The 23,854-nt window shown below is 41.5% G+C and overlaps 1 protein-coding gene across 3 annotated transcripts in view; it reads left to right on the top strand.

Annotated features, from left to right (window-relative positions):
• FLRT2 (fibronectin leucine rich transmembrane protein 2) overlaps window positions 1-23,854 on the top strand; it is a 93,920-nt gene that overhangs the window by 4,039 nt on the left and 66,027 nt on the right. Inside the window, exon 1 of one of the 3 annotated variants that reach the window (XM_045519913.2) lies at window positions 5,867-5,886. The exons of the other annotated variants lie outside the window; for them this stretch is intronic. The gene's annotated coding sequence lies outside the window, so the exon portion shown is untranslated. Of the gene's footprint in view, window positions 1-5,866; window positions 5,887-23,854 lie in introns of those variants that run through there. 3 annotated transcript variants of the gene reach the window in all.

Below are 23,854 nucleotides of genomic sequence, written 5' to 3'. Positions count from 1 at the left end.
CTCGGCTTGTAGCTCGTAGGACATTTAGGATGTTTATTCAGTATTCTTCAATCCGGGGAAATGGTGCGTAGATTTCACTCACTCCCACCTTCGCCCTCGCACTCTCCCACCCTTATTTAGTATCTTTTGAAAATGATACGAAGCCACTCCCATTCGCCCACCTCGTTTAGTTGGTGCAGAAAGGCAAACCGGGAAGGGGGGGGGGGCGTGTGTGTGTGAAAATTTCAAGCAAAGGGGAAAATTTATCCTTCCCCCTTTTAACATCTCCAGAGTACTCCCCTCCTCCTTCCATTCACCTTCCGGCGTCATAAAATAGGAACTTTAGAAGTCACATTTTTACTGAAGAGTGAGATGAAACATGTTAACCATTGGTGGAATGAATTTGCAGTGATTGTCCGCCTGTGTGTGTGTCTGTGTTTGGGGGGCTAGTGGTGGTGCGGAAAGGCCGGTTTTCCTTGGTGGCCTGACGCGCCGTCGCGTGGGGGGAGTGAGCGGTCGCGTGTGTGCACTGAGGCGGGGGCAGCGGAGAGAAGACGGTCACGTTTCCAGAACAGCAGCCTTTCTTGGGCTAATAAAATAGCTGCTGCGTTTCACTCCGAGAGCAAAAAGATTCCAGCCCCAACTCCCCAACGTCCCCTTTCCCCCGGTCGAGTTTTTGAGTTTCGAAGCCGCTCAATGTCTGCTGCTCCATTATCTTTTTTTTAATGAATCATTATTTGTGCACTTGGAAACTCACCGTGCCTTCTCTGGTAAATGGAAATAAGCCTTCGAGGGCTTTTGATTAATTTTAGTGGAGCGAATCTCTTGTAAAGCTTACAGTAAGCTAATCAAGTGCAAGGCACAAATCCGTGTAAATGCTCGAACAGGAGTGCAAGGTGCTGATTAGATTTCTTTACTTGCTGTATTTGCTATGCAAAGCCTCTTCTAAATGGGAGCTATTGCTCCTTCCTCGGCTGGGAGACCGTTTAATCACCCAGGGTCAGGAAGCTTTGGGGCATGTCCACACGCTCAGGGGTTTATTGCTAAATTTATTATGTCCAACTTCTCCCAGCCAAAAGGTAATATGAAGGCTACCTTTCATATCCAGACCAGTATTGTCTGTAGACTTAAGCCGTATGACCTTATTAAATCTCCAATGAAAGAATTCCTCCAAACATTTTGAGGTAAATAAAATGCAGGTTGGCATTTGTCCAGGGTTGTATTTGGTCGTTGCAGTAAGAATGTAAAATTTTAGGTCAGTATCTGAAGTGTTAGCACCAGTTTTTTTTTTTTTTAAATCAGTAAGCAACATCACCAGATTCATAAGATGGAAAGGCCACCATATTAGATGATAGTCAATCTTTGGGTAGTATGCATACCATAAAAAGTTGCTCATTTCCCCACAGTGTCAGGAGTCCCCCACAGATACAACTTTTCTTCCTCCCCGCCTCAGAAGCCTCAAACAGGATAGGGTTAAACCATTTATGGATTTTTAATAATCTCGGGTGACAGCACAACACCATACTGTCATGTTGAGTCGCAAATATCTGTGACTGGAGGAGGTTGGAAGATGAAATTTCAAACATTATTCCATGTCTCTGGCAGTCGGTACAAGAAATTGTAAAAAGAATCGCACTAGCTGTCCTGGAGCAGACCTATTACAAACCTAGCATGGAAGGAATGCTGGTTTAAAAACAAAAAGCCCATGTCTTAACACTTCAGTAGTTTCATTGCAGTTTTACAAATTCCAGGGGATGGTTTTAACAGAAGAAAGTAGATTCCCAATTGACACCGTGCTGGGCTGCTTTGGGGTTCTCCAAGCAGGCATGGTTTTTCTTGTATGCTAGGTTTCAGACGATGTGATCTTATCCGAGTTTGACTTTGACCGCCTGGATCTAATTTGAAGCTCCTCTGATACCCGTTACATTTATATTCTGGCCTGCTGGAGAGTTTGATTTAGGATTTAGACACATCTCCCGAAAGCAACCTTATATCTTCCTAGTTTGAAGCTGTGGTTTCAAGAAAGACTCAAGTATGTACAAGTGCAGAAGCCATATTCTGGAGAGACCCAGTGTGAGCATCTGATCTAGTTTGACTGTTCAGCTTTGTACTCTACAGGGAAGACTTTCCACTTCTGCGATCCCCAGTGTCTGGAGTCAAAAAACAGCAAGGGTGAAGGGCAGCTCTCGCTCTTGCTCTGTTGAGAAGATTCGAAAAAGGTCCAGGTGATGTAATTTTATTTCTAATCAGGTCAGACCTTCTCTGGATAATCGTCTGTTGGTATCTTTAATTTCAGTTCAAGTTCATTTTTCACTTGATTACTTTAATAACTTTGTGGTTTCTGCCACAGTGATTCAAATTCAGGCCATTAGTCACCTCTATCTGTGAGAAGTGAACACTCAATGTTTTTCTTATCAGAGTCTACAGATTATGGTGTGTGGGGGGGGGAAGGGGGCGGATACCCAACAGCTCTGTAGTTCTTTCTGAGTATTTAGATTTTCCAACTTGGTTTTCCTAAGGCAGAGTTCAGTACAGGTAATGCTCTTTAACAACAGTAATGAAAATGTTACAGGCTAATGAGCTACTAAGTTGTTCCATACAGCATCGACAATTTGATCAACATAAACAAAACACCAGAGCTATCCGGTGCCAATAAGAGGACGGTACAGGCAGGTAGGCCAGTGCTTTGAGACTCACAGTACTGCTGGATGTGAGTGAAATTTTATTGCCCCGAAGTGCTTACATAACAAGGGAAACTTGAGACAAGCCCAGAACATATACGTGGGAGCTAAGACTTGCCTTTAAATTCGGCTGTGCTTCTGCTGTGAACGTACAGCACAGATCAAGGGAGAGGTGGCGTGTACGAAGGGTGACTATAAACAGATGGTCTTTTAAGGAGACTTTTAAAATCTGACTCCTAATCCAGCTTTGTCTTCTGAGCGTTTTCCAATCGAAATTTCCATTTGAGTTGATTATCCTAAATGGTAATTGAAGACAAAGTTTACAGACTTTCTTAGGTGGGCGAATACCATTATCTGACATTTTCCAGATGGTTTTTGATCTCATGGTATTTGGGGATATAGAATTTTTAGGAGGTTTTCTTTCTTTTCCCTTGGGCAGGTTTTACACCAAAGACATTTTTAAAGACCAATTCTTCTTATTAAAGGTAAACAGTTATTATCATACCCCAATTTTCTTACTTTTCCCACTCTCCTTATTGCTTTTTTTTTTTTCAAAGTTATATTTTTTCTTCTTAAACTACATGTTGGGGATAAACTATCACTGTCTTTTTACTCCTTTCAGCAATATGACCTCCAATTAAATACCTATTTATAGTAAAACATACACACTCACATACACATCAAGCAAGGACCATTTTAAGACAGAGATTCTTTTCAAGGTTTTGAATATGTTTCTTTTTTAAAGGGCTATGACACAAATATTTTAATAAAAATATCCTGTGTTCCGATGAATACAGAGACTTATTTCAGTCGCATGGAACAGTAAAACACTGTATTAGTGAAATAATCAGCAGTATTTTCAGGACATGGTCAAAATCTGTTAGAACCTTCATGGGTGCTTTTTTTTTTTTTTTTTCCCTTGGCGAATTTTGCATCTACTGGTCTTTCTGGTTTTCTTTGATTCCTTCTACTGTAGCTCTTTGAAGTGATTCAAAATTAAACAGTAGCTACTTTTTAAGGGAAATTCATCATGTTATGTTCAGGATTCCAGAAGAGTTAATGATGCAGAAAAAGTCCTGTAAAACATCTTTCTAAAAGAAGTCCTTCTCTTGCAGGCATCCCACTTACTGGCCTCCTGTACCATTTGCAGTGAATTGGAACTCCGTTATTTATTTATTTTTCAAATACCACCTCTAACTTAACTTAACGTGGGATGTGTTTCTGCAGAGGCATGTAGCACCACGTGTCCCGAGTCGCCTGGACGCAGCAGTGGTGGTTTTTTTCCAGATCTGGAAGAAGGGGAGGTCAAAGAAAATATCCTTGTAGAATTTGGGAAGTCAAACGGCCACTTTCGTGATCCTGAAATCCCAATCAGTTATTCTGTGGATATTCAATAAGGGTACACGTTTTCTGGCAGTTTAGTGGTGGAAGACCTCAGCCGTTTTTTGAGGCCTTCACCAAAGAAATCTGTGGTACCTGTACAGAGCTCATTAGAGCCAGGCAATTTTTCTCACTTTCTTCCCGTGTTGCTTTTAAGGGAATGTTCCAGAAACGTGGCAGAAGGTCCTCTGTTCCCCTCGGTTCATAGGTCACGTGTTTATAGTTCTGTCTCTTTATTAGGGTTTCCAAGACACGGATAAAACAATCTTCCATCTGACCTTTAAAGAACCTGAGGGCATCTGGATTTCAACCTACCAAAAAAACACCTGGTCTCAAAGTCCACCGATGCTATTTGGCCCCAGAACACTGAAAGCTCCTTCTACAGGATGTCAGGGAACAGCGGCTCCTAAAACTGGTTCACACATACATGGTCCAGGGAAGTCAGCAGAGGTCATGGGGCTGAATGGAAAACATTAGACTCCCATCAGTCCCGAAATAGGCCCACGTGCTGGTGTCACTCTCGGCGCCAGCTGCCTGGGGGTGTCGCTTTCACAAACATCCCGTGTCCACGTAGCCTCAGTGAGGGTTTCCTCTCCCACTTTGCTCCAGAGCTTGGGCTATTTGGAAGAAGAAAATAACACAGGGAATTGTAATAATCTTCACAGATATTAGATAAAGAGGAGGGCGAAGTTAGGGCAGTAGATGGATAAGCATTTGCCATAGAGGTTCCAGAAAATTCTACTTAGGCCCTGGGGAATGACATGGATTTTAAAACACATTCGTCTCCTGGTCATTTTTCTAAGTCTCACAGGCAGGATTTCATTTATTCCTCACAGCTGCCTCTGTGAGCTGGTCTGAGACAAACCCCACTCACCTCGTTTCTCACTGGGAAACGGGAACCAGAAAGGAGTTGAAGGCTACCTAAGGCTGCACAGAGTGCTCCTTTAAACTGCTGGGCTCTGTGCAAAATAAGGAACATCACATTTAATTACGTAGATCTTGAATGTTCCAGGTCTGGTTTAGAAGTTTCCTTCTCTGTGAGCCTACTCAAAATGATCAAGGTTGTGTTTTAAAAATTAAAACTGGACAAAATAGTGCAATTGTGTAAATATTTAGACTTAAAAAAATGCATTTCACCCTCTCTCACACATTCTGTTAGATACATGTTTGCTGGTTATGGATGACAGTAATTTTAGGAGATAGGCTTTGTGGTTTCAGACTTCTGCTGGGGTGGGGGATGTGACATAAGTTGTTTTGGAAGAAAGAGAAGATGTATTTATGTAAAGAAGCCCTGCACTCTTCTGTCAGCACACTCCTTTCTACATTTATGACCTTGGACAAATTACTTAATCTCCTGGAGACTTAATTTCCTCTCTGCAGAGTTCAACAGGGTTGTTGTGGGGTCAGACAAGATTAATGTGTGTGAAAGTGCCTTGATAACAATTCAGCGCTATATTCTCATGAAGAGGCATTATTCACGTGGACCTCATTCATCACTGCAGGACTGTCATGTGCTCGGATAGGTCTAGGTTTTATGTAAATAGAAGGGTAACCAAGGCAGAGGGTCCTGCCCTCCAGGAGCTTTTGCTTTTTGCTCTGGGATACCGTCACCCAAGAAAGTGTCCCATGGCCCTCTGCTGCATCACTTCCTCCCTTCATTTAATGGCGCATGATCTCTTTTTTTTGTGTTTGTTGTATTTTGATGAAAATACGCTGATGGGGGCGAGTTGGGTGCAAGGGCCAAACTTTTCTTCCTTGACAGCTTGGCTTAGTGTTGGGAACTGAATTTATCACAAATGGATTCCACTGAGGATCTTTTGGGAAGAAACCATCAACGTTCCCTGAAGTAAGGTTATTTCTTTTTGGCTAGCTTTATACTTCAGCCATCCAAGTTAACCTTTTGCAAAAAAAACAGAGTCATTAGTAGAGCATACGATGATTTTTAAGGCTTTTGTTTTGCATAAATAAGGCAGGCCAGTGCAAAGGACTGTCTTTTCAGTAGTTTGGAAATCTCCTGAGCCCATTCCCCACAAATGGCCTCAATTTATTAAGAAACAACATAATCTCCAAAGCTTGGCCTTAGGTTGACTTGTGAGTGTCACAAAGCCCTTGTGGGACAGTTCTGCACAATTTATTTCTCCATATTTTCTTCAACTGTGTTTTTACAATTGTCAAATCTGAGACGCTTAATTTTAAGTGTTCTAAGAGTGAGTGTGTACAATTTATTTCCCCGATATGTATAAACGTAGGCCTCTGTAAAGGTTTAATTTTTAATTGTTTTAAGGTTACTTAATTGAAGCTTGCGGGAAATGTAGGTGTCCATGAAGTGTGTATTTATAAAACCCAGGATTAGGTCACGACTCTTGCTTGGAAGAGCATGTGCCTATGAGTGACTGAATGGAGGCCAGTCCGGTTCTAGCGATGTTCTTTTCAGGTCTGGGTTTACTATTTGCCGGAGTTCTGACACACTTTCTTAAAAAAAAAGCTGATTAGTATTTTCGTAGTACACTGTAAAGGACCTGGCCACAGAACTATATTTTTACGTGACAAATTACTTCCATAATTTGGAGAAATTAATCTGAGTACTTTTTGTTCTGGCAGTGCCGGATGACACAATTATAATATTTGAAGAAAGAGAATGTTTGTTACTACTCTGAAGAGTTCTGCTAATACAATGCGAAGCCTCTGTAGGCGGATGTGTGGGGAGTTAGTGTGTGTTCGTGTGCGTCTTTGAAATGCACAAGGAAATCTAAGTCTTAGACACCATGGGGTGGGAATACTGTGTTAGCCAGGTGCTAGGTGGTGCCGACTTAGCTCCTGTGTCCCTAACATAACAGAATAATGAGGTAAGCCAGCTTACTTGTTTTTTTTTTTTTTTAACACCTTTATCGTGATATGGTTCCTGTACTGTCTACACATATTTCAAATGTATAATTTGATGAATTTGGTAGATGTAGACACCAGTGGAAACCACCACCACAATCGAGATAGCTAACACTGCCACCCCTCCCTGAGAGGTGCAGTTTTCGAACTCCCAGTGTATCCCTTCGCACCCGCTTTACTCCCTGGTAACCATAAGTTTGTTCTCATAAGCCAACTAATTCTGGGGTGGAGATTTTCTTTTCCAAATAGGTCCTAGCAGAACTCTGAGTAAAGCACACATTGTAATGAGGGACTATGACATGAAGGAGGTATTTTTCTTTTTTATTCTAATTTTTTTATGGGGGAAGGTAATTAGGTTTACTTATTATTTATTTTAATGGAGGTACTGGGGATTGAACCCTGGACTTCATGCATGCTAAGCACACGCTCTACCGCTGAACCGTCCCCTCTCCTCCTAATGTTATTCTTGCAGAGGTAGAAGGTATGCGTCAGATGATGAAGAAGTCTTTTTCATTCATTCAGGAGATGATTTTTACTGCTTACCACGTACCAGGCAGGGAGTAAGACTGGGGAGCCCCTCCACTGAGGCTGCCCAGGCTGGGGAGGAGAGAGGAGGTATAAACTTAATTGCAGGGCAGTTTCATACAGGATTGAAGACAGTGCAGTCGACCTGGGTAAATGTGGCAGGAATACGTAGTACTGAGAAGAGCTTTGTGTTCAGAGAGGGAGGATCTTGGGTTCTAAGGCTGGCTCTGTCACTTGCACATTTTGTAAACTTGGGTGGGAACCTTTTTAAACGTCTTTCAGTCTTCGTCTCCTCAAGTCGAAAATGGAAGGAAGTACTTTCTGCTCACAGAGCTGTTCTCCTAAGGATAGAGATAATTATGTAAACCGTCCCCCTGTCTGGCACACAGTAGAGGCTTAATAAATGCTGACTGCTGAGCCTTCTCTCTCTGAAATTATAATAGTTCCATTATGTTACTCTCTCCCTCTACAAATACCTTGGCATTTCTCTGGAATCCCAAAGAAGGCTTTTGAGCCCTTGAACTGTTCACTCACAGGATCCAGCCTCTTCTGCAAAAGAAAATTTTGTTTTTTACGCACGTAACAGACCGTGAAGAGAGCGGAGAGAATTGCAGTCCCCGCAGTGGCAGGACAAGCCTGGAGCCCCTGGGGTCCAGTGTGGGCTGATGCTGTGACAGGACACAGAGCGAAGGGACGGGACCAAAAAGAGAACTTGTCTCAATTTGGGGAATCAGAAGGCGGTGCCAGCTGGATCCTGCCTGACTTGTAATTTTTTTTGTTTTAATTGAAGTATAGTCAGTTACAATGTGTCAATTTCTGGTGTGCAGCATAATGTCCCATCATGTATATACACACCTATATCCGTTTTCATATTCTTTTTCATTAAAGGTTATTACAAGACGTTGAATAGAGTTCCCTGTGCTATGCAGAAGAAATTTGGTTTTTTTAATCTATTTCTATATGACTTGTAGTTTTTTTGTTCATTGAAAGCATCGCCTTTGACACCCCCCATTGACATCCATAACGCCCTCCACGGGGACAGTACCTGTGACAGGACCTCCCATGTTTCGCCTCTGACACTGGACGCAAAAAATGAGCTGTGATTATTATTATGTCTGTGCTGATCTACAGAGATTTTTATCGGAGTGAATTGTAAACACGTGCTTCACACAATTCATCTCACACACACGACTCTTGGCAGAGTCAAGAAGATATTTTATTGTAGAAGATTTAACACGTAAATTATTATGTTTATATAATGCTTATTCTGTGCTTATAGAATGATTATACCTTGCTTGTGTAATGAGAGATGTTAGAAGCAGAATAATGCTTCTAACTACTGGGTTATCATTTCTGTGTGGAAATACTTCCAGAAAGCCATTTTCAATTAATTTAAGTGAAGGAGCTTCTTGCTGCTTCTGTGTCAGATACTTCTGAACAATACAGCATTCAGAGGCACCGGTCAGGATACACAATGCTGGAGTTATTTTTCGTTTCTCATTATGATTGCATGTGTATAGAGTATAATTTTTGTATTTGACTTAACAATTGAGATTTGATTCTTCTTCTTTTTTTTTTTTTTTTTGGCTTTTAAATTGATGTAGGGAGGTTATATTTAACAAGATGTTAGGTGCCCCCAACCTCCAGGTTCAGAAACACAGAAGCTCCTCCTGTTAAAAATTCACATCATGTATACACAGTGTATATACATGTGCTTAATCAAATTGGAGCAGAGAGAGGCAGGCACTAAAATGTACTTTGCAAGCCCTTAACATCTAAGTAAGTAGCTTCTGAAGCAACATTCCACTCAACAGAAAACAATAAGACCTTGTTTTTGCTACTTTAGAACATGTAAGAGAGATTAAAATTCTTCGGGAAATGGTTTAGAATTTTTTTTTTTTTTACCCGAATAGGTAAGGAACAAGTCCAGTAGTGCTGACAGCAATGGAATTTAAAACTCAATTCTAATAATCTCTGAGTCCCGAAAGAATGCAAGGCAGACATCCATTCAGGTCATGAGCTTGTAACTGGGGATTTGACAGAGATTGTTTTATTTTACCTTGTGCCAGACACCATGCTAAGTTTTGTGCTGAGCATTTGGGATAGTGTTTCAAAGACGGCCTCATCCCTACTCATCAAGAAAGCTGATGGATTGACCTGGAGTCACCCTTTTCTAGATTTGACTCATCCGTCTGAATTAACTGGAGGAGCTGGTTAAAAATGCAGGTTCCTGTGCCTGAGGCCTGGAGGTCCCGATTTATTAGGTCTGTGATGAAGCCTGGGAATGTGGATGTTCAAAAGTTCCCAGGGTTGGAGATCACTAACCGATCATTTTTAGAATTTTTTCTGACCCAGAGACTCGGTGGTTTCATAGTTGTCTGGTTCAGAGCCACTTGTGAGTTTCTGAAAGTATTTTTATATATATTTTGCCACATAGGAAATATTGCTTCATTTAACCCAGCTCTTCTAGGGGAACCTTGAGAGGGACCAGATGTTGGCTGGTTTCACTCTTGGAAGCCATAGTCTCCCATGTGGTTTCTCCACCATTTGTCAGTATCCGTTACACCATCATACTGTACCATTCTTGGTGTCCCCAGAGTTAATTCCCTAAAAAGCCAAATCACATCATATTACTAGTCCCCTACCACTTGGATTCCTTGTCCCTCTGGATAGAGCCCATCCAAACCTGTTAGCATGACATGTGAGATCCATGACAGTCTGGGTCTCAAACCATCACTCAGGCCTCATTCTTAATCAGGCATCCATCCTCTGCACCCATGTTCCAACAGTGGTAACTTAGCTTCCTGCCACTTAGCCTTTCCCATGCTGTTTACCGTTTACTTAGAATATCACCTGCCCACTCTCCATTTAGCAAACTCTTTTCCTTTAAGACCCACAGGAATGTCACCTTCCCTCTCAATGGAAATCAGTCATTCCTTTCTCTGGGCTTCTATGGCATTTCCTTGTCCCTTTGTTAGTTCCCTGCTGATGTTGTATTGTAATAGGTCTGTTCATGTGTCTGTCTCTCTCAATAGATGCCAAGAACTTTGGCTCATTTCGTCCCATCTCCCTGGTGCTAACAGTCATGCTCAGTTCCCCAGGTTCTGCATAAATGTAATTGAAGGAATAAGTAGATAATTGTTCTGGACAATCTTGGAAGACAGGAAGAGTCATAATCTAGTGATAGGGACTGCTTCTTCAGAAGTGCTTTTCACTCCCATAGATCGGTTGCCCAGTGTGGGAGGGAAATACAGCCACCACCATGCTGCCTTACTCTAAGCAGGCTTGTCAGGCAGCCCAGCCCTGTCATCCAACCCTGATCAGAATCAGGCTCTCCAAGCCACACGTGAGGCGGTTTCAGATGCCACACTGGAAGACCTGTTTAATGAAGAGCGGATTTTGCTTGATGAAATATCTTTCTTGGCACCAATTAAAACCATCAGTTAAGTAGATGTTCACGCAGATGTAGTGCCCATAAAATGAGAAACTTAACTCATAGTGTTAACTTTGTGTGTCTCTCCGGGGATAATTAGAGAGCAAAGCAAAGAACTCGTGAAACTTCTATGTATTTGCTCTCTTTTTCATATTTTTTTGCTCTTTGTTTTGATTTTGTTTATTTTATCTTAGGCGCATTATTTCCTGATGGAGATACCTGTCTGAGGAATGAGGGTCCTCCAGATTGGAGAAAAGAGGACTAGAGATCACAGATCCTTAATTTAATCACTCTGTCTCCACAAAACAGGATCCGCCTTAGTCCTCGTGATTTGTGCATGGAATACGGCAAAGTGCATGCAAAAGTTACAGTACATTGTAAACTTGCGTGGCTCCGTGTGATCACGATGGTGACAGAAGTTGGGCTTTAAGTCCTTGTTGGCCAAAAGGAAATACTAACACCTTGCTACTTTCTTTGTGGATTATTGATTGATGGACAGAGGGGACTTGGCTTGCGTGTGGGGGGCGTGTGCACCCATATGCACCCAATCTGGTCCCTCCTCCCCCCCTTTTTTAGCAAAATTTTCAGTGGCTAAAAAGAGTAGAAGATGGCGGAGCACGTTTTGATATGCCCCCACCTTCCCCCTTGCTCCCTGTCGGGCTGTCTGTGCACTGGCAACGCTTCCCATGCCAACAGGAGACGCATGGAATACCCTCTGTGTTGGCTTCTGATAAACCACTCTGCTTGAACTCCAGGGGCTTGTAGCAACCCCCCGGGGGATCTTACAGTGTTAGTTTATGGGACTGTTTAGAAACAATATGCTTTCCTGATTCTTGAATCACACTGAGTATCATCTTGGAGGAGTCATAATAATGGTAATAATAAATAATAATTAACAACCATAATTGTACTGATTATAGATATAGTTTATTTACGGTGCTGCTTATGCACTCTGGGTAATAACTCTATAATAATATAGATGATATTCTATAATCTTTGTTATTATGTGTTTTATTATATATGTTATATAATACAGAGTCCTATTATAGCACTCTATAATAAACGTGATCTATATTATCACATTTAAACATTCACAAAAACCCTGTATAGTAGGTTCTGTTTAGTAACACCGCTCATAACCCCATTTTACGCACAGGAAAACTGAAGTAGAGAGAATTGCCTTAGATGGCTTATTGTATTTTGTAGTTGCTGTTAATTAGTTTTAGAGGATAAGTGAGCGCTGGGTGGGTTCCAAAATCCACTCTTAAGTTTGTTTTTCCATGTCTTAAAATTCTGGGGTGATGGCTCACTGTCCACAAACCTCTAGCTTTCCGTATTTGATTTTTTAAGAGGTAACTACTTAAGAAGGCATTATTTACTCTTTGCCATTTTCGATTGAAAACAATTCTTGGGGCTCTCAATGTATTTCTGTAAAATGGGAAGAGAGGAGAATCACTCATTGCAAAAGGAAGCGTGACAACTTCTAGCATGTTTTCAGTGCTAACGAAAGTCTGTGGGTAAGTACCTTGTGATTAAGGAGGTAGTTACTGGAAAGAACACTCTATTCCTTGTCTTTACCCTTTTACCAGCGCTACTAATAAAAGGTTATATGGATGGATTTGAGATTCACCTCTTTTTCCCTGTGGAGGTGAAAAGGGACAATGGAAGGTCCAGAGGGCAGATAGTAGCATAGAGCCTGGAAATGATGGAGAATTGACTGTGTTATAAACAGGTGAGATTCTCTCCTTTTCTAAATCTATGGAATTGCTCAGGCGGTGGATACTATTGAGTAAAAAAATGACCCAGAGAGGGTCTGGGAAGGGCTGTTCCAAGTTGATAATTTGACCGTAAGCTCGGCATGTGCTTACAAGTCTTCCCCTGCTGAATTTGATTCTGGCCATCCCTCCCTGTTTGCCCCTTCTGCTGATGCACTCATTTCTGCGTGTATACACATTGTGTTTTATGCATTCGGGATTGTAATTAAGGCCCTTCACTTATTTATCCTTCCTCGTTCCTTGTAAGTATTCTCAGTTCTGTCTACATTAAGTGATCCATGCCTTAATTCCTTCATTTCCCTTTAGGCAGCTGCACCACGGCTGCTCTTGCTTCTGTGTTCTCTTGGTCACCCGGGGCGCATTATCTGTCATGAAACTACTGTGGATGGAGTGGCATAAGGTGCTTTCTGAGTTGGGTCGGTCTGGATGGGCTCATTGAAGGGGTGGTCTATGAGAGCAGACTCTGCCCAGGTGTGGTAGCCGTTTGGTGACTGACTCCCCAGCTTCAGGACCGCATGAAAACACCAGTTCTGTTTGGCACCCTTCCAGTGAATTCTGGGGAGTTTCTGTCTGTGACAGTGGAAGTCTAGCTGAGTTGGGTGGAACCATTAGCTGTCTGCAGATTGCAACTGAGACGCGATCAGGCCATGTGAACTGAACGGAAACCTCCCCGCGTCAGTCTTGCTGGAAGTGGCTGCCTGGTCGGCTTGGACCACATGCGTCTGTAAAGGATCAGCCTGAGACTCAGGGTCACTCTTTCCTCTCCACTCCGAGTGCTGGCTGCACTTGGATTTTCTGCTGGGCTTGTGTCGGTATGCTTCAGAGTGAGCTAAACATTCTGAAGCAAGTCCTGTTCTGCTTAATTCATGCTTCTTTATTCAACAAGATCCACTGTCTAGAACCAGTACTTCGAGTCATCTTTGATGACGCCCTTTCACTCATTTGCAACAGTTCTATCACTAGTTTCATGTGTCTCTTAAGAATCTGCCTTAGCCCTTTCACTTTGGTTCTGTGGTCGTTAAGCCCACACACGTCTTTCCTCCCCTGATCTGCACACCATAGTTTCTCCTCCTCATTTCCATGCTGATGGTACTACTTTCCGTTATTCACAGGGTCAAGTGCACACTTTTGAGTTTGATGCCCAAGGCCATTCTTTCTGTACTTCCCTGTATCTTCCCAAAGAAAGTCAATCTTCTCTCCTGAACTGTGTCTAGGGTGCGCCCTTACTTTTGTCTTTACGTCAGTCTCGTTGTCATGTAAAATTTTACCTGGTGCTGTGTGTCTACTGTCCGGGAGCTCATTTAGGGCAAAGGTAATACATGTTTGAGGAGCTTAAATTGAACTCAGGTCTCAGTCCCCAACCTACCTCTGAAACTTACAGCATGAGTCCATCTCTCCCTTTCCGAATACTACTTCTCATCATTTTCAATGTTGAGCGAATTCCTGTTAACAGAGTTTGCAGAAATAACGCTTCCATATTTGAATTTTCAAGTATCTAATAGAAGCTTCCTTTGTTCTCTCTGTGGAACAGTTTGTCAAAGCAGTGCGCTCTTGATTTGAAAACAGGAAGGTAGAACATTCCACCAGCATCATGAGCCCTCTGTTTGTATTTGTGAAATCTGCAGTCTTTCCAGGCCTCTAGGCAAGAGCGAACAGAAATAATCAGAGGCATTAGACTCGATGATGTTGAGTTGGATTCTTATAATAAAGGCTTGAGAGCCAGAATTAATGGTGTGCTAGTTTATACTGAAAGAGATGCTTGCGATATTGCGAAGCCGTAGTCTCCAGCTTGCTGGAATCTTTGAAGACATCTGGATGTTTTGAAAACCGCAACAATCACAGGCTTTTTTTATTATCTCCATAATTGTTTTCTTTTTAACAGGGAGCTGCATCATGACAGAGGGTAGGGGAGGGGTGGGAAGGCGGCGGAGCTGGGGTTCAGGCGGATGGATTTGAATCTGGTCCTGCCTCAACCAGCTGGGGAAACTCGAGCACGTTTCTTCACCTTGGTGTCTATCTCCTCAATTTTAAATAGAGGAAAAATAATACGCATCTCATAGGATCTGTGTGATGAATAGATGTGGTGATGCCTGACACACACCAAGGACTAGGAAGCGTTTTTCTTCTTCTTTCTATGTCTCTCCCCTTCAGCACTTCAACTTGAAATAATATGAATGCCTTGGTTTGTAAGTGGCTGTTTTTTCCTGCATAGTGAAGGCAGTTCTGTAATATTGTCACTGTTTCCCCGCAGGGTCTCTGTGGGGCCACAATGCCTCTTGTCCAATTTCTCCATAACAGTATTTATTTCTGGGGTTCAGAAGAGGATGCAATACCTGGGAAATAATCATCACTCGGTCTCAATTAGGACACTCACTGTTGAAGGACTATTAAAATCCCTTTGCTTTCTGGGCAAAAAAGAAATCTTTCCAGCAGTCTTATCACCTCAAAAACAGTGGGTATCATGGATTATTAGAAAGGAATTACCCGAAGAGCATGCTCTTAAAAACAACTGCCTACAGAGAAGTCTGGCTTATCAACAAATGAAAAAAGAAAAAAAAAAGAATTTTTCTCCAAAATTTTAGCTTGTCGCTATACACATGAAAATAGCAGTGCTCATAATATATTCTGTGGGGACACTGCTGCGAATGTTTCCAGTAGGTGAAATTCTCAAGTAGGAGCTTCTAAGAATGAGCGCTAACTCTTCAAGAACGTTAGGGAATGTCTGTTAGGAAGCAGGTAAACAGCAAAATGAAAGCTGTTACAAAAAGAGAAGCGGAAAAAAAGGTAAACCAAGCAAATAATTTTATTGCAGACCACAGTGTGGAAACTATGATGGGATGGGAGAAACATTTCATTTAGTGTGAATGACCAGTGTCATTGTAATTGGCTAATGAACGTGTTTTCTTTTTCTGCATAATATTAGTGCCATCCAAAGTTATGAAGGTGTTTTTCTTATTAAAATCCCACAGCCATGCAAAATTACATTCATAGACTTATTTTCCGGTGGAAAATCAGTGTTGTTCTAGCTTTTGCTTAGATTCCAATTTAAAGGGTTGGCTGCCGTCTGGAAACACAAAGTTAGGAGATAAAGAAGGCTCTATACAATGTGATTTTTTTTTTGTAACCCTTAACAAACTAGTGTTAGTGCTTACCCTTGATTACATGTTTCTTTGTGTGGAAGTGTTGATCTTCTCATATAAAATACTTGGGAAATTTGGAAGGGATTTCATGGGAGAATTTGCATTTCCTTCATTAGTGATTTTTCAAATAACAAGAATCATCATCCTGATGGCATAGCTTGAATTTGGTCTCCTCTGAGAAGCGTGCAAGCAATCTGGCTTTTCCCTGCCTCCCTCTTGTTTCATGATTCTTTATTTCTAGGATCATTAATGGAATTTCTGTGAAAATATATGCCAAATAGACTCCTAAAGAAATGAGTATTCAGATGATTATCCGTCCTTAAGTGACAGAGATTTGTAAACGGTGGAATGTGGAGAGAAATCCTTGATTTCATTTGAGAGTAGTTTGGGTGTGATTGTGACTCCGCCTCTTTGCCAGAACGCCTAACGAAAAGATGAAAGGAGTGAAACTTCAAGTCCCATTTGTTTCTTTCTTCACAATGTAGGGCACGTTGCTGATGGAGGAGTGGTCCTTGGGGTCTCTGAAATGTGGTGAACAGGACCACGCGGTCATCATTAAAGTGATATAAGGAATGGGGTTGTTTGGAAAAATGAAATAGAGGTGGGGAGTGGGAGCTTAAGAAGGGCACAGGCATGCCACTGGTAGGGGTGACCTTCTAGGATCTCCTTTTCTATATACGGAAGCTCTTTGCCTTCCCCAATGGATGATTATTGAGAATTCATTAAAAAAGTGAAAAACGAAATGTTTGCTCTCTTCATGTCACTCTATGATTTCACTCTGTAGAGCCCAAGTGATCGCACTGGATGCTCCTGTGCTTTTTTGTAAGAGTGGATCACAGGGTGAGTACCTGTGGTTGTGGGCACATCCAAGCACGACTCCAGGTAGAGGGAATGTCATGTACAGCATGGTGCTTTGGTGCTGGAACTAGGTGGGTCTGAGTTTGAATCCAGGTCTACTATGACCTGTGTAACTTTGGGCAAATTACACATTTTAGCTAAGCTTCTTGTATAAAATGAAGGCAGTGATATTTTACAGAGTTCTTTTAAGGATTAAGAGAAATAAGTTATGCAAAATATTGTGCATAGTAGGATTTTAGTGTATTATTGACTTCATGTGTGTTTGGCTAATTACCACTGTAGCCTAAGTTCTTTAATGAATGGATGGAGGAGTGCGAGCATGGATGGAAGCATGTGTATGATCTGCCTGGAAATCCTTGAAGGATTCATTTTATTTAAGATCACAGTGGATCCTAATGGAATAACTGAAGATTTAATTTAATTACTGCCAGAGAGAAAGCATGACATGAAGGGAGAAACTTGAAGATGGGAACTGTTTTTCATACTCCTTTCCATTTTTGTAATTCCTGTTTCTTTTATTTCTTAAAGCTTTCAGTTTGGTTACAGCATTTCACTTCCATGTCTCCTGGAGTCGGGTTTTGGGGGGATGTGCCATGAATGCTCTCATAGATTCCCAGACAGGAAAATGCAACACTGAAGGTCATGTCCATTTCTGTTCTGTGTAGCTCTGTACCAAATAGTCATCTTCTCAATAATTAGTGCCAGGAGTGGGACTCGACCAGCAGTGTGGGGTAAATAAAAGATCTGTAGGCGGGTGGGCAGAAGGTCTGAATTCGAGTTTTTTTGCTGTCTCTAAAAAAAAAATTTTGATTCCTGTCAATTTACTCAACCCTCTGGAGCCTCCATTTCTTTCTTTCTTTAGACTGGGCAGTTCTCGGATTTCTCAAATTCTTAGAATCAAGGGAGCCAGTGCTAGTGGGTTGGAAGGAGCTTGGCCCTTGATCATATCAGCTTGGGCTTCTAGCTGTACTCACTGCCCCACAGCTCTGGCACCTTGGCAAGGTCCTTAATCTCTCTGTAAGTCTCAACTTTTCTCATCTGCGCAGTGGGGATCGCAAAAGTAAAACTTTCTTTTAAACATTGCCATGAGGATTAAATGAAGTAATACACATGGGGCATTTAGCAGCTGGTGCACTTATGTGCTCAGCAAATACTAACACGTCTTTCAACATGGCTTACTCATGAAAAGGTAAGGTAAATATCAATGATGTTTTCAAACAGCAGTAGATTTTTTAAATGTTTTTAAAAAATTTTTTATTGAGGTGTAGTCAGTTCACAATGTTGTGTTAATTTCTGGTGTACAGCATAGTAATTCATTTATACATATATACATATATTCCTTTTCATATTCTTTTTCATTATAGGCCAATACAAGGTATCGAGTATAGTTTCCTGTGCTATACAGTAGGACCCTGTTATTTATCTATTTTATATATATTAGTTAATATCTATAAAATCCGAATTCCCAATTTATCTCTCCCAGGGCCCTTTCCAACCTGGGAACCATAAGTTTTTTTGTGTCTGTGAGTCTGTCTCTGTTTTGTAATTAATTTCATTTGTGTCCTTTTTTTTTTCACTAGCGTCTACATATAAGCAGTATCATATGGTATTTTTCTTTCTCTTTAGCTTACCTCACTTAGTATGAAAATCTCCAGGTCCATCCATGTTGCTGCAAATGGCGTTATTTTATTCCTTCTTTATGGCTGAGTAGTATTCCATTGTAGAAATATACCACAGCTTCTTTATCCAGTCATTCGTCAATGGACATTTAGGTTGTTTCCATGTCTTGGCGATTGTATATAGTGCTGCTATGAACACTGGGGTGCTTGTACCTTTTCATATTAGAGTTTCCTCCAGATACGTGCCTAGGAGTGGGATTGCTGGATGATAGATTCATCAGAGATTTGGGGAGGGAAGGAGTGAGAGAGGGAGGAGTAGGGAAGGAAAGATTGAGGGAGAAAGATTACCTCTGTTAGGTGGTTATAAGAAGTTTTGTTGGTGGTGCTGGCGGTTCTGTGTTGTAATTTTGGGAAAGAATAGAGCCTTTTGCCCTGTTGAAGACACAGCATAGCAGATGACTCCAGGAGCGCATCAAACCACTGCTTTGCCTGTGTACTTGACGCAGGGGTCCAAACTACTGTAAAAACAGCATGGATTCAGTTTTAACTCATCAGCTTATTAGGTAGGGCACATATTTCCAAACGTGATTTTGAGGATTTCAATTGAAAGGAAAGTCTCATCAGGAACAGAAAGCCAGCCTCCCTTCTTGTTTTCATTCTCATGTAGAAGAAAGAGGGCAACATTTAATTTTTTTTTTTCTTTTTCAGAGTGGAACTTAGAGGGCTTCCTTACGAATTACGCTCTGCAGGACACCACATAAGTTTAAGTAAAAAAAAAAAAAGATTCATGATTGAGCCAGGGATCAACAAGTATTTATTGAAGTCTCAAATGCCAGAAAGTTCTAAGTGCTCATTTAGTGTTCTTCCTGAGGGATTTAATAATCTGTCGTTTTGCAAAAAAAGACATTGTGGAAGATGAACGTTCGTCAGTGAGCGATCACAGGGTGCAGACGCCCTTCCTACAGAGTGGAAGTATTATGTGCTTTGTTTCCTAATGTATTCGTGCACCTGAGAAATACAGTCTGGGGGATGGACTACATTTTCATTTTTTTCAAAGCTTGCCAGTGGCATACAGGTGCCTCTGAGGCTTTATCAGACCACTTCTGTGTGGTTTGAATACTGTTTTGAGTCCTCCTTCTCTTTCCTTAACTGAATCCCGACTTTCCACTTAGCACTGACAATGAATTCAGCCCGTTTAGGCTGAGAATCTCTCCCTCTGAAAATTGAGATATTTCTGCTGGATCCCTGATTTGTAAAATTTAACTCATTGACTTTGACCAAACAATTAGCATGGTGAATATGAGTGTGGAGTCTCACCTAATGGAGGAATGGTTCTGTTTCTTTAGCCATTCCTTTCTGAATTTAAAAACGGAGAGCTGCTGCTTGCTGTGAATTTCAATCAGCTCGGCCCTGTGAAGAGTACAGTTCTGCATCACTACTGCTGGATGCCTGCTAAGGTCAGATTCTGAGGTCCTTGTTCCCTGAAGGTGGTTTGCTGTCCTGCAGAGTCAGAGGCGGTGCTCTGTCCCACGTCAGCCTCCCAGCCCTGACTCCTTGGGTGGACATCACACCCGCAGAACGCACAGCTGTGGATTAAAGACCTGTAACATCATCTAATAATGCCTTTCTAATGGAGATAGGCATCATTCTGGTAATGTGATTTTGGTCCTTAGAGACTTGGTATGCAAGTTAGAAATTTGATTTCACTCTTTGTGTAAAAGCTATCTTTATCAAGAGGGAGGGAGGGAAAGTCGAAGAGTGGCGAGGTATTGAAGAGTCGTCACATCAGATTTTACAGTAGATTCAGATCTTGACCTCAGGGGCCAAAGGAGGTTAGCAGCCCTAATAATCTGGTTATACCTTCAGAAATGAACTAGTCAATATGTCCGAATATGCCTAAACTATGAGATGCTACAGGTCAGCAACATAACCATTTCTTCCTTATCTAAAATCTTAAAGTGAGTCTGCTAAGGAGAGAAGAAAATGGGAAGAAACCCAACTATTAAAAATTAGAAAAGTGATGACTATTAACACTTCTAATAATGAGAAGATGACGTAAGCGAAATGATGTAAGAGTGTTTTTATTTTCCAGCAGTGAGATGTTAATACAATACAGATAGAAGGCATATAATTGAGAAATTTACTACTGCATTGATAATGTCAATCTTGTGAATATGGATGTTTTGTACATACAGAAAACCATCTGGAATATACAGATGATTCTCTTTAAATTAAATCAAAGCAATGATAAGCAGAGCTGCCTGGATTTTTAATTTTTTTTAAAAAAATCTGACATCCTAGAGATAACTATATTGGTTTCATCTGCAGTATTTGCCCTTCTGAGGGAATGTCCACTGGTTGTTGAAAATTAAGTGTGCAGCGTTTGTATGCATGGCATGATCATTTTATTGGCAGGGGCTTAATTTTAGATATTTAGTTGACCTTGTGACGAGCTCCATCCTATATCCAAATACCCTGCTTTCTTTCCCTAATTTTGTCTGCAAGTGGTGCTCTATGAATTTTTAAAAGTTAGTGATAAAATTCTATTGCTACAAGTATTTTAGCTTTAAAAGTGGACTCAGAGCCCGAGCTTGGTCTGGGGACCACACACCTTCCTTGGAGAGAATGCATTTCAACCCAGGATGCTCCATATGCTGTCCTCTGCAGGGGCGCACCGACACTTACAGGTGTTTGTAGAAAGTGATTAAGCTAGTCCTGGAGCCAGACTCCTCGGAGATTCAGATCTCATCTCTTCCTTATGCTCTGTTGCCTTAGATAAGTCACTTGTCTCTCTGTGCCTTAGTTTTCTCACCTAGAGCATGGAGATAATGTCTACCACAAAAAGTTGTTGGGAGGATTAAGTGAGTTAATACGTACAGTGTGCTTACAACGGTGCCTGGCACGTAATACATGCACATTAAGTATTGCCTATTACTATTAGTTATAAATAATGCTGTACTAGCACAATTTCTCTGCCATTTATAATTGACCTAGTGAATGACTTTGTGAACTCTTCCTGTTTCCTAAGTGATTACCCCTCCCCCCAAAACAGACCCTCTTACTCAATGGGAAGCTTAAAGTCAAAACTAATTGAGAGTCTTTTTTTTTACAGCACTTTTTACAAGGTAGCTCTTTTACTAGTTTCCCCATTCCTCGCGAGCACGGTTCATATGACATTCATCTTGAAATACCTCCACAGCTCCTAACCCAGTATTGAATGAAGTGATGAATACATTTGCTTAAGCGATTTCTTCCTTAAGTTTACCTCATTATGAATACGATACTATGAGCTGAGTGCCTAGATTTTCAGAAAGGAAATAGGCTCATAAATGTCCCTACACCGACCTAGAACGCATGAAAATAAAAGCGAAACAAAGGAGACCCTTCTCAGAGCTAACTTGTGCGTAGCACTAGTTCATATTGGAAGCAAGACAGTGATTGAAGAACTAGTCAACCTGCAATCCTTTTTAGGAAACAAAGGACATAATGATCTTTTGAAGAAAGTGTCTCTTACTAAGTTCCAAACACAAATCATAAGAATAAGGAAGCCTCTGTGTCATCTGTTTTGCTTTGGGACGTGTGTGCCCTCTGCATGTATGTCTGCGTGTGTTCATCTGGATTATGACGTTGTCATTTTGTAAACAGAACAAGAGGTAAAAGGGCTTTCGTTTGCCCCAGGAGTTATGCTCTGGTTTTTCAGAGAATTTGTGTTTTCACCCTGAAACATACACCCTTTCTTCAAAAATTAATTTAAAGAATAAGTAAATGAGAGCGAACAGAAAAAGCAAACTGGGTAGCTGGAGGGGGCGGAGGTGGTTGGAGTCATGGGAATGGCCAGGTGCTTAGCTGATTTAAAATGAGAAGTAAAGCAACGGCCGAGGTTTTCTGGATAAATGTCGATATGCATTATTAAATGAAACAGTGGTAAAATATAGACTGTCAGAAGCATTTTTCTTCTAGAGACACGGGGAGAATTGAAATGCACTTTCAAAGGAGAAGTCTCTTGCGGTGTTTCTTCCATCATTTTCTGTGTGAAGCTTTAATTACAGCGCTCCTTCCTACCTAATGCTTTCAGTTTCAGATCACATCACACAAGAGAGGGGAGGGTGCAGTTGCTCAGAAGAACCGCGGCCATAGCATCAGGGTCCAGGTGTCCGTTCACCAGGGAGTTCCTGCCACGCGACCCCTTTCGAGGTCAACAAATCGTTTTCCGAATGCTTTTGTCTCACGAGTACTGGACACAGTGTTTCTTTATAGAGTGATTGCTGTGATGTTGTTATTGCCAGAACAGTTAATAACCTTTACAAAAGAATTTATTCTGAAAGAGAGGAACTAGTTAACTCCATTCTGAAAGAGAGGAGCTAGTTAATTCCGTCGCCTTCTGTGGATCTGGTGATGTGGGTGGCTGGCTAGTGACTGCCTACGAGTTTAGTGTCCTGATCTAAGAAATCTGTATTTAAAATATATTTATGTGGCCAGAGAAATACACATGTGCATACATAGAGATATATGTCCACATGCATACGCATACACATATACACACATATATATCTGTCATAGTGACTCCTGCTGAAGAATTTATTGTTCAGCTCAGTCAACACATATTCTTCTTTTATAATTTTTTTTTGCTGGGGGAGGTAATTAGGGTTTTTTTAAAAAAAATTATTGTTACTTTTTTCAATGGAGATACTGGGGATTGAACCCAGGACCTCTTGTGTGCTAAGCACGCTCTCTACCACTGAGCTATACCCTTCCTGCAACACATACTTTTGAACAGGTGCTCAACCCAGCGGGACAGAGGTGCAAGGCACTCAGCCCCTGTCTCAAACTGCTCAGGGTCTGGTGGTGGACGGACAGGATGGCAAGCCGTGACTGCGGGGGTAGGGGGCCGGGTATGCGGGGGTCTGCAAGCAGAGTAGAAGTGGAGGATGGTTCCCCTCTGGGAGTCTGGGAAGGCTCCAGGGAGAAGTGACCTTTGAGCGGATCCTTGATGTAGGAACAGGAATTAGCTAAGTAGATAAGCTGTTTAAGGTCTGCCAGGCAAAGGAAGTAATCACTTTGGAATTTACACCAAAATGAATATGAGTTCTTTTTTTTCTAAATAGTTCAGCTGTCCTTTGCACTGCTGGGAGGAAAGGGAGCCAGGATGCTAAACCATAGTTGCATATAGTAACAATTATATGTGGTATGCAATATATGTATATATATACACGTATATGTCATGTGCACACATGAATACATGTGATATGTATGTTGTTATTCATAAAATCCTTTTATACTTTCTTTTTTCTTTTTGCCTCTTAGCAAAAAGAGTTAGAGGAACAGGGTCATTATTTTTCAGGGATGGAAAGGGAGGCTCATAGAAGGGCTGGCACTTGCATAAGATCACAAGGCTCGGTGTCCCTGCAGTGATGTTCTTGGAATTCACCGCTCTTCCCCGGCTCTGTGCTGCCTGTTGCCACCCTGACGTTAGAAGGCAGGTCACAAGTTAGATCTCTGAACCCAGGCTCCCCCGGCATCCACAGCACGGAATCAGTGGCTTTCCTGTCTCCATCACTCTAGCTTCAAGTCGGATGGGCAG

Source organism: Camelus bactrianus, chromosome 6, assembly GCF_048773025.1.
Source record: "Camelus bactrianus isolate YW-2024 breed Bactrian camel chromosome 6, ASM4877302v1, whole genome shotgun sequence".
NCBI classification, from domain to species: Eukaryota; Metazoa; Chordata; class Mammalia; order Artiodactyla; family Camelidae; genus Camelus; species Camelus bactrianus.
This window is presented reverse-complemented; position numbering and strand designations above follow the sequence as displayed.